Here is a 20,222-nt window from a genome sequence, read left to right as displayed (position 1 = left end):
CATGAAAACTAACACTTAAATATAGCTAAATACAAATCAGAAAAAAAAACCCAGAATTTTAAAAGCTAGAATATACAAGTAAAAAAGTTCAGAAATAGATGAAGAGGAAATCAACACAATAGAAGACAATAAGAAAATATTCAGGATATAATACATAGAAATACATAAGGAACAGAAGCATAAAGAAGAGAAAAGGCACCAATTTTGGAATATGAAGTCACAAATAAAATATAAACAATATTTCAAAAGAGAACATATGAATGTTAATAATCGAGTGTCAACTGAGAGTCAAAGATGAAAGTGAATTCTCACCCTCACACAGCCTAAGACTCTCAAAGCTGGATAAATAGATATAATTCCCATATCCAGTGCAGTGAAAACTACAGAAAACCCAGAATGAAGGCCACAAAAAGGTTTGGTGGTTTTCAGGACTAGAGGTTGGTTCACAGCACCACATCAGCCAGATCACAACCATCTGTAACTCCAGGGGATCGGATACTCTAGTCCAGTGTTTGACTTATCTTTTAAAGTGATATTCTATATCACTAAAGAAATTCAGACAAGGTAGCCACCAGAACTGGCAATATGAATTCAATTCCTAGAATTAGAACATGGTAAAAGAAGAAAACTAACTCCCGCAAGTCATCCTCGGGTCTCCAAAGAAGATCCAGGGCCTACAATGCCTGGCCCACAGAACTTAATAAAATTTTCTACTATACATTCAAAAGAGATAATTAAATCACTCTCCAAAAAGCACAAAATAATTTGATATACTTTTGAAAACATGTAGCTGGCTTTATCTGAGAGCAGAAAAATAAGGAAGTTTGTCAGGGATGAGAGTGGTTTGGGAGGTAAAGTCAGGAAGATCAAGAGTTCAAGGCTAGGCTGAGCTACATACCTAGCTGAGGCTGCCCTGGGCTGAATGAGATTCTGCCTCAAATAATTAAAAAGCAACCAAAATTACCAAAAATGTAAAATTACAGGTTCACTACAGCAATAAAGATGCAGAGAACTTTAAACAACAAGCCAAATACTTATAGCAAATGCTATAAAGCTCTTCCAAAACACTCATTAGATATGATGAATTATATCGTTTGCTGTGATCTTTGTTGGACACAGAGAAAGCATTCAGGGAAAAAAAAACTTGACTTTCAATAAGAAAACTAAAAATTAAAATCAATTTCTCAAGACAAGCTACAACAAAGGTACACTGAATGGTGAAATTATTGATCTCCATTTCTAATTAACAGTATATAAAGTTCTAGTTGAAGGAAAAAGAATAGAAATTGGAAGGATTTAGACAAAATTGTGAAGAAATTTTACAAAGTTGAAAACTCTAAAGTCAAATTTTTAAAGTCAAAGAGTAAGAAAAAAGTCAAAACAAACAAGATCTCTTGATGATCCTACCAGTGCTATGATGCAAATGTTTGCAGGCTTTTCAAAGCTCCTCATGAGTGGCGAGTGCACATAAAGGCTGGGCTATCTCTCCAGGCCCACATGGAACTATTGCAAACTCAGATTTAAACAGCTCTCCTCCCCAGCCATTACCTTACTTAACTCAGATGGAAAATACTCAGGGAACAAAAGATTGTACCAACAATGAACATTTATACCCTTTCCTTTATTTGTCTTAATTATTCAAACAATATAGGATAGCAACTACTCAGAAGATCTACATTATAATAAATATTTCAAGTAGGGGCAAGAATGTAGACAATATGAACATCATGTCATTTTACATAAGTGACTAATATCCCTGATTGTAAGTATCTACAGTGGAAGTAAGCCCTACAGACACCAAAGGACAATTGTAAAAAGCAATTATGAGTTTACAGCATATATAAAATAAAATGTACAACAATGACATAAATGACAGTAGGTAGGAAGAAATAACCTGTCATATATTGAACATAGACTGTGATTACAGACCTATAATATAAATTACAGCGAAATTCCATTGTTAATTTTCTTATTGCTATGACCAAATATCTGACAAGAAAAAACTTAAGGAAGAAAGGGTTATTTCTGGCACACTGCGGGTCTAGTCTATCATAGATGAGAAGGTACTGTGGCAGGAATGGTTTAGGGGCAAACAAGTGAAGCCAAGTTACATACCTCAAGGCTTGTACCTAGTGACCCCCTTCCGCCAGGCAGGATCCACCTCCTAAAGGTTCCACATACTTCCAAAACAGAAGCACCCTTAGCCAGGGATCAAGTATTCAAAGGAATGTACATGGAGGTTTATGCAGTATGCAAAACTTAATGCATGTTTTTTTTAAACACAACATGTTTATTTCCTTTTCAATCACTGGCCACTGAATAAAACAGGGTTGTTTAAGTAGCTCTGGCAATTTACCTAATGTTCACAAGAGCTTCTGAAATACAGTGTTTATAAATGCAAATAGTTTATAAATGCAAATGCACAATATATTTATTTTGATGTATAAATTCGTAACACCAAGTTACTATTCTATGCAGACAACCTAGAAAATTTGATAGATGTTTCAGCTAATTAATTCTATCCAGAATGAATAATATACTATTTCACTAAGAATTTTTAAAGCATTTTTAAATCTTGTGATTTTAAAACTATAACTGATCCAAATAGTGGACCCCTACTATGTATAAGTGAATGACCCATATTTTCTGAAGTAAGTATTTGGCTGTTCTGAAATGTAGAATGCCAATCTGTTTGTGCGTCACTAGGCATGACAAAGACGAATAAAGGACTGAATTAGGTTTTAAATATCAAAAAAATCTTTCTTACATTCCAGACATAAGCATTGTCGTAATAGTTTGCTAAGGTCATAACCTCCTGGCGTTTATTATGAGCACCTTTGAAGGTGAAAAGTGGTTTTAAGTGTATGCATTGTATGGCTATAAGGATCTAAAAGTACACAACTCAATATAGAAAGCTGGATGTTGTAGCCTACAGATTCTATGACATCTGTAAACCCAACTCAAAGGGAGTCATTTGAAAGGGAAAACATACTAGTATTTGTAATGGATCTTTAGAGAGAAAAAGGAGTTATAAGCTATGATCCACTAATAAAATAAACCAAAACTGGGTAATAGATGGGTAGGAGTAGATGGTAGCTCTTAAGTAAAACACCTGCCTACTCTCTATATAGGCCCTGTACTTGACCTTCGACACTCCTAGGAGAAGGCATGGTGGTGAAGGTTTTAAGTCTGAGCTAGCTCTTTATGTATAAAGGATGAGAGGAGTGCAGCTATTTGGAGGTGGAAACAGGCAGATTATTTGTCCCCAAAGAATTTACAGACAAACAAAGTAAAGAACAAATAAGCTAAACAGAAAGTAATTTATAAGCTAGTGGACTTGCATCTAACCCTACTATATTAAGTCAAGAGTTATCTAGAGTCACGGAACTTATACAATCAATCTCTATAGATATTTAAAGGGAACTGATTGAAATGACACGTTGCACTCCAACTAACCCAATAATGGCCAGCTGAAAACAGAAAATCTAAGGATCTATTAGTTGCTCAGTCCCACAAGACTGGGTGAATGAGATGGTCTTCTGTATATGCTGTAATCCCGAGGAAGTAGGCTCCAATGCCAGTATGGATATGCTAGCACCATGAGAGCAAGCAGGCAAAGAGCAAAACCTTCCTTCTTCCTTGTCCTTATATAAGCTTCCAGCAGAAGGTGTGGCCAAGATTAAAGGCATGTCTTCCTACCTCAAGATCTGAATTAAGGGTGTGTGTCTTTCCTACCTCAAGATTCAATCAGAAGTATGTCTTCCTATCTTAAAGGTCCAGACTAGAAGTGAATTCACCCACTTCAAACAAAGCAGATTATCTCTCACAGGTGTGCCCTCCATTTCTGGATTGTAGTTCATTCCAGATATTGTCAAGTTGACAACCAAGAATAACATCACACCTACCAACAGCTACATTAAATGTAAATGGCCTAAACATCTCAATAAAAAGAGAAATTGGTACTTCAAAAAGTGAGTTGCAGGGTTGGAGATGGCTCTGTAGTGGTTAAGGGCACTTACTGTTCTTACAGAAGGGGGTTCAGTTCCCAGCAGCCACATGATGACTCCAAACTGTCTGTAACTCCCACTCCAGAGGAGCCAACAGCACTTCTGGCTTTGAGCTCTTGACTGTACATAGTGGACATCAATATAATCAGGCACATTCAAATAATTTTTAAATGCGCTGCTTAAAGTAACCACTTTATATAAAATAGCAGGGGATAAAAATAAAAGGATGGCAAGATCACACTCGCACTAATCAAAAGAATGCTAAAGAATCTATATTAATATTAAACCAGACTTCAGATTAAAGAATACCTCAGGATGAAGGGCATTAGTTAATAATAATGGGGTCTATACATTACACTGATATAATAATCTTGGACACAAATGTGTACCAAGAGAAATTTAAAAACAGCAAGTAAAAACGAACAGGAAAGGAACAGACATATTCTCAATTATACTTGAAGACGTTGAGTCTTCTCTGAATGATGAGAAAAATAAAGTTTTCTTAAAAAAATAAAAAAAACACACATCATTAACAAAGGAAACAACAAGAAAACAACTTTATTGTGATAATTAAATGACTTTTCTAAAATACAAACTTCAAATACTGACACTAGTGAAAGTAACAAAGTGTCATTTTCACTAGTGTCATTTCAGTATTAAAGACAATGTTTTCAAAAGGAAATAGGTAACTCCTAGAATCCTATCTCTATTCAAGTAATAACTCAAGAAATTCGTCTTTTATACTCTCCACTAAGAAAGTTTATGTTGAAAAATCCAGGGAACATTCATACAGAAAAGAATTGCACAAAAAAATCCCAGAAAATATGAAAGGAAGACATTATTTCTAAGTTTTTGTTATTTCCATAAATAAATGAATTAAGTATCCTCATGGACAGAAGGAAAAATAAAAATTCTTTCTAACTGAGGCTTACCCACAAAAGGCAAGGTGACACAACTGAAAATAAAGTTATTACATTTATCAACTATGGAAAATAACTCTCTAAATATAGTAAAAACAAGACATAACTGTTTTTCTGGACCAAACTCAATACTTACACATAGTTAAATTCAATTATCTCTAATGGAATAGGAGTGAACTTAGTATGATGAATTGTACCATTTGCTGTCATCTCTGTTGGAAACAGAGAAAGCACTCAGGGAAAAAACTGACTTTCATTAAGAAATTAAAATAAATTTCTCAATGCAAAGTTTACCAGTCAAGAAACTACAAAAGTGCATTAAAGGGTGAAAGTATGTTATTTTAAAGCACCCAATCTCCGTTTCTAATCAACAGTATACAAAGTTCTAGTTAAAAGGTTAGGTGTCAACTCAAATAACATTTTCTACTGCTCTTCATTTCATGTATCCATGGCTATACGTGTATACAGGGACTCTTCCAGGGACCTAGAGTTCACTGATAGGGGAGACTAGATAGCTAGCAAACTCTGGGTGGCCATCTGCCTCTGTTCCACCTGTTTTTATACCTCGGTGCTAGAGTCACAAGCACATGGCCATATTAGGCAATTTTTATGAGAGTGCTAGGGATTGGAACTCAGGCCTCCTGCTTGAGGAGCAAGTACTTTGCCTACACTAAGCCATCTTCCCCAGTACCAAACAAAGTGATACTTAAAAAGAGCTCAGGTGTTCACATTTCTGATTTCAAGACTTATTACAAAGTAAATGCTACCATAATATAGTATTTTCAAATTTTCAGGCACAGAAATCAAGGGGACAGTCCAGAAGTACATCACATTTGTGGTCTGATTATACTGATTTTTAAATAAGAAAAGGAATTTGTTCTCAACAAATGGAACTAGAATGACATATCCATTGGCTAAGAAAATAATCCTTAAACGTTTTCTCACATCATAAAATATATATATATATATATATATAACTTATAATATGTAATGCATCTTGATATAAAAATCAAAACTATTAAATATGTAGCCAAAAACATGAGGAAAAATTGTACAACTTTGCAATTGAGAAAGAATTCTCAGAGCCCTGAAGGAAAAAAAAAAAAAAAAAGAAGAAGAAAGAAGCTCATTAGCCAAATTAATTCTAATTAAAAGCTCTTTTTAAGGAATTATTTGTTGCCACATGCGTGAAGGTACCTGCGGAGCCAGAAGACAACATTAGATTCCATGGAGCTAGAGTTACAGGCATTTGTGAGCAGACCAATGTGGGTGCTAAGAACTGAAGCTGGGTCCTCTGAAGGAGCAGCAAGTGCTCTTACCTGAAGAGCTGTCTCTCCAGCTCTTCCTCTGGATAATAGTTTGGAAATAAAGAAGACAAAAACAAAATACCTTCTCGTTGAAATGTGTGTTTCCTGTCTGTCAGTGCAGCTGTATAAACAACATTTAAAAAGTTTTAAAATTCATTAGGATAAGCTGAGTTTTAAAATGGTTGAAAGATCTGAATGAAGCATTTATAAATGAAGACACAAACAAGCTTATCAGCATCATGAGTCACCCAGTAAATACAAGTTAAAATTCACAGTGACCCAGGAATGATCCCAGAAGTCAGAAGGCTGAGGCAGGAGGATTAAGAGTTCCAGGCTAGCTTGGACTACATAGTTTGAATTCATTTTAGCCTCAGCTACAAAACAGATTTCTTTATAAAAAGACCAAGATAGTGAACAACAAAAATAAAAACCCAGTGTGATACTACTATACACATACTAGAAGGGTGTAATGATGTTGATAAGGCAAACTGTTGTATGTCAATGCCAGACAAGTAACATGGGACTATGATTAAATATTCATTTTCTAAGTCAATAGAAACCACATCTAGAGATTTCCCAGGTTAAAAAAGTTTTAATTCACACAAAAACTCAGAATAAATGTTCACAGCACCTTTATTAATAACAACCCCAAATCAGCAACAGCCCAAATATCTATAAATTGGTTAAATGACTAAAACAGTAGTAAATCAACTATCATGAACTACTTCACAAAAAACGGAAGCTAGTTAGACATACACACATGAGCACGAGCACACACACACACAAATGGTCTTCAAAAGCCTAATGCTGGGAAATGGCAGGTACAAAAGAAATAATTACATTTATATGAAATAGTAGACCAAGGGAAACCAAATATAATGTGAGAAAGGTAAGTGGTTTCCTGGGGCTCAGGGTCAAAGTCTGGTTGACCTCAAAAGAATAGAAGTCTTCAGAGAGATGAAAATACTATCTTGATTATGTTATATATTTATTATATTTCTGGGAATATTGAATATATATACACACAGAGATATATGACATAAAAGTATACTTTAATGAAAACACAACAAGATACACTTAAGTAAATTTCATTAATTCTAATTTACTCTCTAATTTTAAAAAGTTGACTTTTTGAAAAGATAATCTCTTTTAAGGAACTAGTATACAAGAACCACTAGTAACACCCAAATAGAACCACATATATAGCTGAAAAGATGTCAAAAAAAGAAAGAAAGAAAGAAAGAAAGAAAGAAAGAAAGAAAGAAAAGAAAAAAAAAGAAAAGGAAAAAACTTAACCTCCATCACTTTTTTTTTATAAATATTAAGAATGAGAAAAACAGGAGGCAGTGAGGCGGTGAGTAGGTAAGGGGGCTTGCCACACAGCCTGACAATATGCAATCTCCAGAAGCCCATGAGAGAAGAACCAGCTCCCACAAGTTGTCCTTCATCCCTATAAGCGTCTGTAGCAACACACACGTGTGTACACACACACTAAAGAAATGGTTTTAAAAATAAAAACAATAACATTATATTGGCAAGCTAAAATAGAAGGGCATATTTTAACTTAATATTGACTATTAGAAAGCTTTGTGAAAAATCGTATTTAATGCCAGCCTCAGAATCATTCACCTTAAAGAAAAAAAAAAAAGAGCATATTTTAACTATTAACCCTACTATTCAACAATACGTAGTACCTAATGGGCAATGCAATGAACAGAATGCTATAAAAACTGGAAAGGAAACCAAAAAAATACTTTCAGAAAATTGTCAACTAAATACAAATATTAGCTCCAGGAAAAACAGGGGGAAAAATCAAAATCTTTTTTTATTGCCACAGACAGGAAAAAAGTTACCTTAAAGTTTTCATCTACTACAGCAATACAACCATAAAGGAGCTGGGATTATGAAAAGGAATGACTGACACACACACACACACACACATGATATAACTAAAGGAACAACTAAAGCTTTAATATAAAGCAAGCTGTCAATAAAATGGTGAGAACAATTTTGGGAGGGGCTTAAGACTATAAAACAGTTCTAAAAATGTTATGTAGTCTTATTCAAAATAGGGTTTTTAAATTTTAACTCACAAGTAGTCTGAATATCACCTAGAAGAAACACTCAGGAAATAGTAAAAATATCTTTAATAAAAAGAGTAATAATGAGGGTTGGATGGCTATCAGATTTAAATACTCATAGCCTTTACCTCTGCAACTGTACTTCTCTGTGCTCCAGAAATGATCACACAGTTTTTTCCCCTTATTAAAACCGTGTCTGAGTCTTGGGATGGAGGCAATATACTAAAAGGGAAAGTGGGAGTTGCTCTTTTTACATTACAGTCTTCCACACCATGAAATGTTCTAAAATAAAGGATTTAGCGCTTACAATTCAGTATCAATCAATAAATGAGTCAGTTACCTTTAGTATAAAGCCTTTCAACTGCAATCATTTAAATGGCTTTCAGCAGAAATATTTAATTAAAGTCCATCAAATTACAGAAAAAGTATTAGAGAGGCCTATGTCTAAGAGGCCTCTTACAAGAGACTATGTCTAAGATATATAATTAGAAGAAACAAATGTGCTCACTATAACCCTCACCCCCATCCCTGAGGGAGACGACTCTGCATGTGTATGTGTCTTTAAAGATGCATTTGTGAAAGCACTTTAAAAGATGACCACCACACCTAAATACTGGTGGGGCACTGAAGGACAAAAATATTCACATATTACTATTTACTTAATATTTCTTTCTTTACACTGCTGAATTGTGCACCAAGGGTGCATGTCTGTAATAGAAGAATAAAATTATTTCATATAAAAACGACATGGAATCCAGAAGACAATCACAAACATGTTACGTTTATTTCTATTATTTTTTACGTTCGTGTACACAATCAAATGACCTGTTAAGTCTTCAGCGATGACTGCCATCTTAAAAGAAATACAAGCAGATATTTTCGTGATGAGAATAAAGGCCTCTTTTAAAGAGAACCGTACGTATACTTGACAGAACGGAGGAGCCTCAAAGCAGTTGTCTATGTAAACGTATGTACGATTTTTTCTTTAAAATGCCTGATGAGGGCAACCTCTCGGTTCTTCATCCATCAGAAGCTGTTTACCTTTTCTTCAACTTGGTCTGGGCAGCTTTCAACTCACCATTTTGAATGTGCGCAAAAATGATTAACCGGGAGGCATCTTGGGGTGGGGGTGGGGGTGAGGTTGGGGGTGGGGATGGGGGTGGGGGGGCAGCCCTGAAGGTGCCTCTGACCGGCGTGCTCGGGCCTAACGCTGACTGAGAAGGCGCTAGGCCACGGCACTGCCTGTCAGGGTGCCTGGACCTCGGTGACAATCAGGGAGGACGCAAATACCGGGGGCTGGGCTGGAAGGCGTGCCGAGCCGCGCCGGGCAGGGGCTCCGCAGGCCTAGTGCGCCACGGTCCTCCGCGGCGGGCCTGAGGGTGGGCGGCACTGCCGGGCCGCGAGGGGCAAGGCGTCGGGTCCTTGGCAGGGGCACCAAGGACGGCAGACAGCCGGCGGGAGCGAGCGGGCGGCGGGCGCGGCGGCTCGGGCTAGAGCGCGGCCCCGGGCGGGATGGACGAGGCCCGGGAGGCCAGAGGCCTCTCAGTCGCCAACCCCACCCACCATGGCCGGCCGCGGCTCGGCCCGCTCCTCGGGGGGCCCCCTGAAGCCTAGGCGCCGGGGCAGCGGCTCCCTCACCCAGATCCCCTCTGACAGAATCAGCCAGAATGGAGAGAAAAAAAAAATCCCCTCACCGAGATGTGCAGCGGCTCCAGAGCGAGAACAGCGCTCGATCCTCCACCCGCCACCACCGCCTTCTTCTCCGCCTCCGACTCCTCCCCCGCCGAACGCGCAGCGGCTGCAGCGGCGGCGGCGGCGGCGGCGGAAGCAGAGGCGGCGGCGGCGGCGGCGCGTCCCGCCCCTTGCGCCGCGAAGGAGGCGGAGGAAGTGAGGGCTTTAGCCCCGCCTCCTGAGAACGCAGCCTATAGACTTCAAGGCCTTCTGCAGGGGCAACGAGCGCATCCAATCGCAGTCCGAGAAGTAGGCCTACGTCATGGTTGGACGTGGCAGAAAAAGGGAAAATAACTGGGGCTGTCTCTCTGCCTGGCTCCTCTGGCTCTCTCGCAGGCCCTTCGCGGATTGGCCGAGGAGCCTGGAGACGCGCTTGGCCCCGCCCCCTGTCTGGCCCTGCGCCCGCCCCTGCAGCACTGCGACGTTTGAGCGGGGGCGGGGCGACGAGGCCCGAGCCGCTGTCAGGCCTTTTGTGGTTTGGCTGGGAGAAAAGGGCGGGGTCTCCTGTAGGGAAGGGGGTGTGGAGAGCTGAGAGCAGGACTGGCGCAGTTACACTTCTCTCCATTCCCGCAGCCCCCCCAGCAAAATGGAGGTGCAGAATTCGGTCCCGAGGCCAGGAGAAGCTACCCAGTATTTGCAATTTAAAGTACAAGAAAGGAAAACCCCCAACCAGTTGCAATCCTGATAGCAGGGGAAAGAAACGTACCGGAGGAAGAGCTTGTTTGCTCACGATTCTCCGTGGTGTGTAGAACCTGTCCGCCACCGGTCAGACCCTCGCCCTGCTCTCTGAGTCTGTTTGTATAAGGCAGCTATTAAGGTGAGATGTAGATTTGACCTGACCAAACTTTAGCAGCTGACAGCTAAGCTATATCTGGTGTCGGACTGGGAGGTAACAGCTCTCGTCGCATGCAACCAAAATAAATACAACAGCTGGAGTCCCTGGACACCTTGCTTAATTTAAACCCAGTCACAGTTTAAGTTCATTATGTCAGTAATGCACATGTCCTCTTTTCTCAACCTGAAGCCTGCCTGCTTCTCTGATTACAGTCCAGCTCTCTTCTCTTACTCCCCGCCCCCACCCCCAGCTCCATCACCTAGGGCCCAAAAGCCCAGGATATGTTTATCACGTGGCCTCCTTCCCCACACGAATTAAGAGCCCTACTTCTTGTGATGTCCTTTAACTGTAAAATCTGCCAGTGAACTGGAACTACGTTTTCTACCACTGATGTAAAGAAATTATCCAACATTTCCCATAGAATACTAGCCTATGAGAATTTGCTAGACATTTTGTGAAACCAAGTTTAAATCCCAGAATACCCCAGTAGCATATATTTTACAAAAAAAAAAAAAGTTCCTCTGTCTTTTACGTGTTTCTAAGTCCTTGCTCTCTTGAAAGAGAATGTATATTTTAATTCCTCTAACTTTCCTTTAGAGTCTTGCAGATTGGTCCAACTGAACCCACTAACAGATTGGCAGGCAGAGGATTTCTCAAATGTCAATCATTCCCATACCATGTCTTACGAAGTACACTGGAATGAACTACAATCCAGAGTGGAGGGCAATCTGTAGGAGATTCTTGTTTGTTTGTTTTGGCTGAATCTACTTCTACTCTGAATCTTCGAGCTTCTGATTGGGTCTTAAGGTGGGAAGAAACAGGTGTTTGATCCAGATTTTGAGGAAGATAGAAAGGTACACCTTAAAAATGTAGCTTTGATCCAGATCTTGAATCACAGGAACACACACACACACACACACACACACACACACACACACGTTTAATCCTGGTCATACCTTCTACTAGACATATATATGAGAACAGGAAAGAAGGAAGTTTTTTGCTCTTTGCCGGCTTGCTTTTGCCTTGATAACACATCCATTCCTTCACTGGCCTTGGAGCCTACTTCCTCAGGATTCCAGCATATCCTGAAGACCAGCTCAGACAGCAGTCTTAGGGACTGAGCAACTATTAGATTCTTGGACTTTCTGTTCACAGATAGCCATTGTTGAATTAGTTAGACTGCAGCCTATAAGTCATTTCAATAAATGCCCTTTATATATATATGTGTGTGTATATATATATATATATACACACATGTATATACATGTATATATGTGTGTGTGTGTCTGTATGAAAGAGAGAGAAAGATTCATTATATAAGTCCTGTGACTCAAGAGAACCCTGACTGATAGGAATTAAACCCTCTGAGTCAGGAACTCCTTCTTAAAAGGGAACATTATTAAACATTAGGCATATAATAAAGACAAAGCACTCAGGTGATATTTTGCTGTGATGTCATGAAAGGATAGAAAAATAGACCCAAAATAGCAATCACTTTCTCACCCTGTGAGTCATTGTCTCTAATCTCACCCGCATGCCCCAAGTACAGTCATGCAAAACATCACAAGTGATTTATGTTGCAGTCTGGGAAGTTCTGGGATGGAGCCCTAGAGCATGAACTCTAAGCTCAGACTGAGATATTCTCACACTAGCTCCTGCATTTATAATTGTTGCTTCTCAGCAACCCTCTTACCTCTCTGGCCTGTATTTAATATTTTTAATATGTGAAAGTAAGAATAGCCACTCATGCATTGTTGGTACAGATTAAATAACCTACTACATGAAAAGCATACCATGCCCAGAATGAAGTACTAAATACATATGACTTTGTATGCTATATTATTGTGTGTACATGAGATAATAGTTCATGTTAATATAAATGTACTGTTGAATGTATTGGGGATTTTTTGTTTTTTGTTTTTGTTTTTGCTTTGTTTTGTTTTGTTTTGTTTTGTTTTGTTTTGAGACAGCATTTCTCTGTATAGCCCTGGCTGTCCTGGAACTCACTCTGTAGACCAGGCTGGCCTCGAACTCAGAAATCTACCTGCCTCTGCCTCCCAAGTGCTGGGATTAAAGGCATGTGCCACCACTGCCTGGCTAAGTAAAGTTTTCTATTTCATGAATTAACTAATGTTCTTTTTTTAAAAAAAGATTTATTTATTTACTGTAGCTATCTTCAGACACTCCAGAAGAAGGTGTCAGATCTCATTACAGATGGTTGTGAGCCACCATGTGGTTGCTGGGATTTGAACTCAGGACCTTCAGAAGAGCAATCAGTGCTCTTAACCGCTGAGCCATCTCTCCAACCTGAGTGTATTGTTGATTACAAAGCTGAGAGGCATCCCTAACACAGCAGTTGCAGGAACTATGCAGTGTAGTGTGTTCTTTATTTTATCCCTTAATATTTATTTATTTTATGTATATGAGTACAGTGTCACACTGTCTTGAGACTCACCAAAAGAGGGCATTAGATGGTTGTAAGCTACCACGTGTTTGCTGGGAACTGAACTAGGGATCTCTGGAAGAACAATCAGTGTTCTTAACCACTGGGCCATCTCTCCAGCCCTATAGTGTACTCATAAAGAATGCTCATTAAAACAACATCTGTCTTGTTGGATGTGGTGGTTTGAATAAGCTTGGCTCATGGCAAGTGGCACTATTAGGAGGTGTGGCCTTTTTGAAGGAAGGGTGTTACTGTGGGGGTGGGCTTTGAGGCTTAGACTCCACCCAGTGCAGACAAGGCCCTCCTCCTAGCTGCCTTTGGATGAAGATGTTGACTTTGGCTCCTCCAGTACCTAGTCAACCCGCAGGATTCCATGCTCCCACCATGATGATAATGGACTGAACCTCTGAACCTGTAAGCCAGCCCCAATTGAATGTTTGCCTTTATAAGAGCTGCCTTGGCCATGGTGTCTGATCACAGCAATAAAACCCAAACTAAGACACCTGATTTAGTCTCAGGCCTGAATCAGAAACCCCTGTGATGACCTTTTTACAAAACTTCGCTGCGATCTTGATGCACATATAATTTAATAGCCATGGGCTTAAGCAGAAAGATGGCCTGTGTTCTAATCATAGTCTCAGAGGGAAGCCAAATATGGGGGTATAAGGACCTCTGAAGCTGTTCTTCTCTATATAAGCCAGCAGTTCTCAACCAGTGGGTCATGACCCTGTCAGAGATTGAACCACCCTTTCACAGGAACCGTCTAAGACCATTGGAAAACACAGATATTATATTACAGCTCATAAAAGCAGCAAAATTGCAGTTATGAAGTAGCAATGAGAGTATCTTTATGGTTGGGGTCACCACAACATGAGGAACTGTATTAGAGGGTTACAGTGTTAGGAAGGTTGAGAACGGCTGCCAAACGTCCTGGGAATCCTAGCAAACAACTTTCCCAGAGCACTGGAAAGTAACAGTAGACTACAACATTCAAAAAGATTGTTTAGCACGACAATGGCCAGATCTACAGCTCAGCAGGGCACAGTGACAGGTAGAGGCGCCCTCGTCCATGTGCTGTCTTCCGCTGACCAACCAGTCAGCGATTTGAGCAGGATGTCTGTAGAGGCTCTTAGGTTCTGTATTAGTCAGGGTTGGGCTGTCTTGGCCTTCTGCTTGGGCTTCTCCTTGGTAAATGCCAGCATCGGGATGAATAGCTGCTGTCCTCTCTCAGCAGTAGCCTAAGCTCTGTTAACTCTCCAGTGCCCTCAGATACCCACTGTGTGTGTGTCCTTAAGCTCATCCTTCCTGTCAGCTGGATGGTTGTGGTTGAGCTGAGAGACGACGCTATCTGTGACACCCTTCACAGACTGCTCTTAATGAGACTAGCTAAGCCAGCCTCCTTGTTTATCCGTGGTAATAACCCTGCTTATCTGTTCATTTGTGTTTTTAAAAAAACACACCGGGGCTGGTGAGATGGCTCAGTGGTTGAGAACACTGACTGCTCTTCCAAAGGTCCCAGCAACCACATGGTGGCTCACAACAATCTGTAACGGGATCTGGCGCCCTCTTCTAGTGAGTCTGAAGACAACTACAGTGTACTCATATACATAAAATAAATAAATAAATCTAAAAAAAACCCCAAACAAACCAAAACAAAAACCACACCGAATGTCTGGGCTGCTGCAGCTTCTACATCACATAGCCCAGACCGCCATTCCAGCTTGTCTATGTTTTCATAGACTGTCCTTTCTTCATTCCCTCGCTGCTGCGGGGAGGGTAGAAGTTCTCATGGTATCCCAGTATGACTTTGATGGAATTTTACATTTATTTACATGTATATGATATGATACATATTATTTATATGTAACTTAATAGACGCTTACATTTGTGTCTGTTCTGGAAGCCTTCCCCCCAGGAATGCCCGCCTTTCCCGCACTGGCTAGGATGGTTTTAAATGCTGTCGTGGGTGACCTTGGTTTTCCCTTTAGAAACATCAAGCATAGTATCATTGTATAGATGCTCTAAAATGTTATGATGTGTTCGGAATGCAGATCTCTTTGAGTTCATGTGCTTCATGCTGGGTAAATCCTTCTCTCAAGGCTTAAATCCAGAGGGAAGGTGTCTTGGACCCCCTCCTATCTCTCTGGACTCTGGTTCTGGTGCTCCTTTTCAGCACCGCCCTTTTGCCCCATGAGTGTTACCTTTAATCCTTCTGCCCACTTGTTTTTTCAATTGCTCTATTTTTCACTTCAACACTTTCTTTTCACAACACTCTTGCTCGTTATGAACATAACAGTATTGTGAAATTCCCTGAAGATTCAACTTAGAGGCTTCCTTCTCCTTTGGAGAGTCTCTTCTTTCTCTAGAATGAATTCATTTATTCCAGCGCCATTGATAGCATCTATCCATTTTAGGAGTCCTCTTTCATCATGTACATGATGATACGTAGTTTGTGTTTGGATCTGAAAATAATACATTTATTGCAAATTCGTTGACTGTGGTTCTTTAAGAATAGCTAACCATTTTATTGGTGAAATCCAAAATATTATATTGCCAAAAGTATGAACTGGGGCATTAAACTTATTTAAAGAGGAATTTTAGTTTTTTACCTTTGTTTGTCTGAGAGGAAAGACATTTGTAAAATATTCTGACCTATAACATCATGTGGCACTCGCTGTCCAATAAGCCAGCTCAAATGACTGTGGAGCACTTGTGGTACTGCAGTCCTACTAAGAGACATAGAAATACAAAGTGCAAAACACATTTTTAAAGACTCAATATCCCTAAACATCTATACCATTAATAATTGCTATACTATGTATTAATATGTATACGTAGGTTTTTAATTTAATTCTACTTTCCTTTCTACTTTTTTATGTTGAGCTACTGGGAAAGCAGGAATGGTCCATGTGTTTCGCCTCATTCTGATGGACCTGTTTCCAAGTCCAGGACTTACTACTGACTGAGGTAGCACCAAAGCCAAACATTCTAAAATCCCCTCTGGCTCTGGTGTCAGCCTAAGATGCCTCTTTTGCCACTCCCACTGGGACTCCTTCCAAGTAGTGTTGTGTTTGCTGCTTTCTCATCTGAATCTGCCAGTAATACTCACAACTATTTTCTAAAAACAAAACAAAAAAATGTGTTGATATCTCTGGGTTGGTGGCCTCCTTCCCATTGTGTTTGTGAGTTGTGGTTGGTGCTTATAAAGTTCTCTAACAGAATTCTAATGTATTTGGGAGGAATAAGAGCTAACATGCCCCTTTGACCAAACATAGATTAGTGAATAGATTAGGGATGCCCAGCAGGCCTCATCTGGGTTGCATGCCCATGTGTGACTTGGGCACTGCCTAGAAGAGAGCACAGTATACAGAAGGGATTGTTTCTACTCATGATGAATCTCATAGTTTTAAGAGGAAGATGTCAAACTGAAAGGAATTACCCGTATTTCCTTATGTTGAGAACAGTAACAGGTTTTTGTGTGGTTGTTTTAGGAAATGGCTGGTTAAAGAACAACAACAACTAAAAGCCATAATTGAAAGGCTTATGTTCTAAAAAGATAGTTCCCAGAAGACTGGAGAGGTGGACTTGAGAAGCTGGCAGGAGCCAACGCAGGCTGGCTGGGTAGGTTTATAGCTTGAGGCTTGCGGCATAGCCAAGCTGGCGAGGGCATTGCAGACACTCCACAGAGCATGGGATGGGATGGCACAGCCTGCGCTGGTAAGGGCTCCCAGTGACTTGGCTGCTCAAAACTGGCTGCTGCTTCTGCCAAAGCAAATCCTTCTCTGACCACACTTCTTTATCTCACCTGCTCCCGAGCCAAGGTCCCTGGAAGGGGTATCCGATTACCAGAGCCAGAGTCAGGTGCCAGGAGAAAGAGGCATGGCAGGTAGTTGATACTTTCTGATACTATAATAGGAAGGTCTACCTTTGCATAAGATTTATAGGGTAGGGAATTCTTCAAATAGAAAAGAAAATTCCAAAAGAAATAACAAAAATCCATGGCAGGGCACTTAGCCAATGTTAGAACGGCACTTAGCAGTAACTTTTTAAAATGTGGATATTTAGGACACTGACAGTATACATTTTAATTACAGCAATTGCAAAACACAAAGACAAATAAGCTATGAAGTCCATAACACTTTATGAACTGAGTAGTGAAAAAATTAAAATATAAGAATTTACAAGAGTTGATTGTCTTAGTTTCATTGCTGCAATAAAACATCATGACCAAAAGCAAACTGGGGAGGAAAGGATTTATTTGGGCTTATACTTCCCTATCACAGTCCATCACTGGAAGAAGTCAGGAGAAGAACTCAAACAGGGGGCTGGAGAGATGGTTCAGCAGTTAAGAGCACTGACTGCTCTTCTAGAGGTCATTAGTTCAATTCCCAGCAACCACATGGTATCTCACAACCATCTGTAATGAGGATCTGCTTCCCTCTTCTGGTGTGTCTGAAGACAGTGACAGTATACTCACATACATGAAATAAATAAATTAAAAATTAAAAAAAAATCCTCAATCAGGCCAGCCACCTAGAGGTAGGAGCTGATGCAGAGGCCATGGAGGGATGCTGCTTACTGGCTTGCTCCTCATGGCTTGCTCAGCTTGCTTTCTTATAGAACCCAGGGCGACCAGCCCAGGAATGGCACCAGCCACAATGGGCTGGGGCACCCCCTCATCAATCACAAACTAAGAAAATATCCTACAGGCTTGCCCACAGCCTGATCTTGTGGAGGCATTTTCTTAATTAAGGTTCCCTTTCAGATGACTCTATCGTGTATCAAACTGACATAAAACTAGCCAGGACATTGATATTGATTTATGTTTTTTACTAAATGAAAAGCCCTTCCCTGAGAGTATTAAACATTTAACAGTATTTGTAGAGTTCATTGAACTAAGGTTTCATTCTAACTGTAGATTGTTAAAAGGGAAATATTAGCAATTATCTTCTTGTAAGATTTCTTATCACAACATATCCCTGTGAGTTGTAGATCTGATAACTCAAAATTCCAACATCTATATACACAATTGTGTCTTCTGTGTTTCAGAGGACATAACTGAATATTACTGAAATATTACCAATGAGCTAAGTTCCTCAGCCATACTTTATATAAGTTATATAGGAAACTAAATGGAAAACAAAATTTTCTGCTACTATACTTAACATTTCTGACGCTTTTTGTGACTAAACATGTAGTCTTTTTTCCTTACACTGGCTGATTCTCCAATACCAGCTGAGTATTGTACAATTAAATTCTGACATTTTCTACCTTGTATTACTGTCAGACTTCATGACCAGAGAGCTCCCAGTCCCACAAGACTGCGCCCAGATTGAGATGCCAATCACATCTGCTAAGTTGCAACTCACGTCACCTCTTGCTTGATTACAAGTCAGGATCTCTACAGCTAAGAGAACTCAGGGAAGCCTATTCACCAGTACATTCTAAGGAGTATGATAAAGGATACAGATAAAGGCTACATGAACAAGTATTTAAATGGAAACTTTTTAAACTTCTGACTCAGTAGGATTTTGTGAAGGATTCGAGAGGTATCAGTGTGACCAATCTTAGTAGTCAAACCCTCTCTCTTCTTGGAGAAAGGCATGGGGCTAAAAACTCCAAGCTTCCAATCATGATTGGTTTTTCTGGACCAGCCCCTATCCTAAATCTATTGAGGACTCATGGAGACCTCTCATCAGGACGAGAGAAATCCCTATCATTGAAAGAGGTCGATGAGCTTTGAGTCAGGAAAAAAGGGTTGAAGACCAAATAGCAGAATACAAAATACTCTGTTAATCTCACTGAGTGAGAATAAGACCACTACCACAATTCGGAGACAAATTTGAAGCAAGCTTCAATAATACTGGCAGATAATGGACTCCAGGTAGATCCATTCCTGGGTTACCAGAAAATGGCCACAGTCATATTTTGCAGAGGCTAATAAAGGCAAACCAATAGGATCAGGTCCTGGGCAAGCATACATCACAAAATATTTCCTTCCTGCATACTTCCCACTCTACATGTGATCAAGCACATCCTGTGCAATTGGGTCAGACAAACTTGTTAAGAGGAATAAAAGCATGTGGCTCATTATCACCCATAAACAACAGCCTCTTTATTTCATGTATCTGAGTACACCATTGCTTTCTTCAGACACACCAGAAGAGGGCATTGGATTCCATTACAGATGGTTGTGAGCTACCATGTAGTTGCTGTGAATTGAAGTCAGGACCTCTGGAAGAGCAGTCGATGCTCTTAACCACTGAGCCATCTCTCCAGTCCAAACAGCCTCTTGCATTTCAGTAAGTAACTGTCGTTGGGCAGGGGGCTTACAGGTTAGAGGATTTTTGTTTCATGGATCTGTTAGGCACAGCAACTAAAAACTTAAAACATAATGTTGGCTCCCACACTACCACTAATATAACTTAGAAAATAACAAGGGTATAGGATCCTGCATGATTAAAAACTGAGGGTAAAAGTTAGATTTTACTTTGTATTATATTGCATTATTATATAATTTGACTCCAAGATTCACAGATATCTGTCATCTTTCTCAGAAATGCCTTGCCAATGCTACTGTTATAGTCCTTAGATTAGTAGTAGTGAACTTATTTCTTCAAGAAACTGAAACTCTTACCCATAATCGAAAAGGTTGAGTATAAAGATATATGTAAATCTATAACATATAAGCCATATAGTTCTCATTATTTATGAAAGAAATAACTCTAATCTTAGACAACCAAGAGGTGATTATCTGCTGACACTTTGAGTAAAGGGCTCATATTCCTAGAGGAAAAAATACAAATTTTACTTCATTCATCTATGTATTTCATGAGAATAAGAAATATGTCTACTTTTTTGACTTGATATTTATCAGCATTCACACCCACCCATA

General features: G+C 39.8%; 1 protein-coding gene across 4 annotated transcripts in view; it reads right to left on the bottom strand.

The window, feature by feature from the left end:
- The window catches only part of Pja2 (praja ring finger ubiquitin ligase 2), a 53,204-nt gene extending 43,081 nt beyond the window's left edge, over window positions 1-10,123 (bottom strand). For 2 of the 4 annotated variants that reach the window (XM_052192122.1, XM_052192123.1), the window contains exon 1: window positions 10,010-10,121. The gene's annotated coding sequence lies outside the window, so the exon portion shown is untranslated. Of the gene's footprint in view, window positions 1-10,009 lie in introns of all 4 variants that reach the window. The other 2 variants (XM_052192124.1, XM_052192125.1) reach the window with 2 other exon arrangements.
- Window positions 10,124-20,222: the final 10,099 nt, after the last annotated feature.

Source organism: Apodemus sylvaticus, chromosome 9 (assembly GCF_947179515.1).
Source record: "Apodemus sylvaticus chromosome 9, mApoSyl1.1, whole genome shotgun sequence".
NCBI classification, from domain to species: Eukaryota; Metazoa; Chordata; class Mammalia; order Rodentia; family Muridae; genus Apodemus; species Apodemus sylvaticus.
Note: the sequence above shows the minus strand (reverse complement) of the source record. Positions and strands in the feature narration are given on the sequence as shown.